Source organism: Balaenoptera ricei, chromosome X (assembly GCF_028023285.1).
Source record: "Balaenoptera ricei isolate mBalRic1 chromosome X, mBalRic1.hap2, whole genome shotgun sequence".
Lineage (NCBI taxonomy): Eukaryota > Metazoa > Chordata > Mammalia > Artiodactyla > Balaenopteridae > Balaenoptera > Balaenoptera ricei.
This window is the reverse complement of record NC_082660.1, coordinates 7,228,383-7,230,867: the sequence shown is the minus strand read 5'-3', so window position 1 is coordinate 7,230,867 and position 2,485 is coordinate 7,228,383.

The window sequence follows — 2,485 nt, the reverse complement described above, 5'->3', positions numbered from 1 at the left end:
GCTCCCAGCCTGACTTGGATTCTGTCTGAACAACGCCGCCAGCGAATGCTCTTGAGTCAGATAGTGATGATGCCAAAAGGCCACGAGAAGAGGCAGCAGGACCGACGGGGCACCGGGGAGCAGCTGCACAGCAAGTTCCTTATCCACCACTAGGGGGCAGCGGAGGACAGGCTTGGACCGGCAATTTAGCCCTCGGTCCCCACGTTGTGTTGAGCGATGATTCAGTCTACGGAATCCTTGGGACCGGACTTATGCTCAGATCATTGCCTACGTTTCCATCTTTCCATCAGTTGAAATATAGATTATATATATAAAGTATACATATATAATTATATGGAGAGTTTTCCTTTGATATCCGTGAGAGATTTGTTCTAGGACCCCCACGGATACCAAAATCCACAGAAGCCCCGGTCCTCATCCGCGGGGGGGCCCTGGTCCGCATCTGCGTGTGGTCTTCCGCATCCGCGGGAGCCGCGGGCCGGGGGATGGGCAGTGCAGACGGTCGGCTGTTTATAAAATTTGTATACTATAGATATTGAATATATACATGTGCATATATATATCTGGGGGCAAAAATACTGTACATACTATTCATTGGAGACGCAAGGCACCATTTCCTCAGGACACTGCAGTCAGCTCTGCCATGTGACCCTCGTTTATATCAAGACTAGGACCCCATCCTGCTCTAGCAAAGCTGTCCAGGATGCGTCTGGATTTGTGCTTTTGGAGTCACATGGCCACAGATGGATTCAGACCATCCCGTGACTGTGACCGTGGTACCCAGGGCTGCGTGCTCCTGAAGATGGACCTACGTCACAGCCACCTTGACCCAAAGTGTCCAGCAGGTGTGAAGGAGTTTGAACTTTTCTGGGTGGCATCCGCGTTCTCAGTCTCCGTATCGACATTCCGTCTGCCCCCAGCATCAGAAGCCCGTCCTCTGAGGAGTCCCCGTGCTGAACAAGGCACGGCCTCAACCCCACTCTAGAGCAAAGCTGCCAGCTGCTCACCTCGCCAGGCTCCCCCGCAGCTGGCGCAAGGCACAGGCCTGGCGGAAAATCAGATTCGTGTCCCAAGTCTCAGTGGGAAGCTGGCGCCCAAGGCAAGGGGCCGTGCAGAAGCACTGCTGGAGAGGGGTCGGCAGCTGGCGCGTCTGCTTTGGAAGGCATCCGGGGGGTGTGCTTTCAGGGGCCAGCCCAGCGTCCAGTGTCAAGGTGTGCGCAGCTCCCAGTGCTGTGTCCGTGCCCGGTGTTATGTGTACGGGCTCGATGCTGTGCCCGAACACGGCCCCCCAGCCTGGTTCCCCAGAGATCCCCCCGAGCGGCTCCATGTCCTCCTCATTCATTCCTTCTGGTTTACATCAGCCACAGCCAGTGTCCTCCTCATTCATTCCTTCTGGTTTACATCAGCCACAGCCAGTGTCCTCCTCATTCATTCCTTCTGGTTTACATCAGCCACAGCCAGTGTCCTCCTCATTCATTCCTTCTGGTTTACATCAGCCACAGCCAGTGTCCTCCTCATTCATTCCTTCTGGTTTACATCAGCCACAGCCAGTGTCCTCCTCATTCATTCCTTCTGGTTTACATCAGCCACAGTCAGTGTCCTCCTCATTCATTCCTTCTGGTTTACATCAGCCACAGTCAGTGTCCTCCTCATTCATTCCTTCTGGTTTACATCAGCCACAGTCAGTGTCCTCCTCATTCATTCCTTCTGGTTTACATCAGCCACAGTCAATGTCCTCCTCATTCATTCCTTCTGGTTTACATCAGCCACAGCCAATGTCCTCCTCATTCATTCCTTCTGGTTTACATCAGCCACAGCCAGGTTCGGAAGCTTGCAAGTGAGAACCCAGGCTGCTGTGATCATCTGGTCCAGTCCCCTCAGCAGATGGGGTGTCAGCATCGAAGCTGGCAGGGTGGTTTTGACTGGGATGGAGGCAGAGTGAGAGGGGGAGTGGATACCTTCACGTGGCTACGTGCCACGCCCTAAGCTACACCTGGGCACTGGGGACAGAAATGAGCATCAGAGACAGAGGTGCTATCAGTCACCCGGGGAACAACAAACGAGCACAGCAGATCACGACAGACCACGCCTGGCTTTAAGCAATTTCCCCGTAAGGCTGGCTGCTGCAGGGGACGGCTATGTTATTGTTTTGTAGACGGTAGCTGGGATGATAAGGGGAAAGATCTAGGGGAGAGGAAGCGATGGTTATGGGAGAAGGGAAGGTTCTTAAAAAGGGGAGGCAACTGGGAACCAGACCCAGGAGTTTGGACGTGACAGGTGGAGCTGGGAGTGTAGCTTGGGTGGAAAGATAAGCCTGCTCCTATCAGGTGGCTTCTGTTTGATTTCAACTTATTGGCCAGTTTATCACACCTTAAAAAACGTTTAAATGAGTCTACTTATTCCCCCTATTCCAAAGATACCCTCATTTACAGTTGTGTTTCTGGTGGCGTTCCTCTCAAGAACTTTGCTCAAGGGTAAGTATATT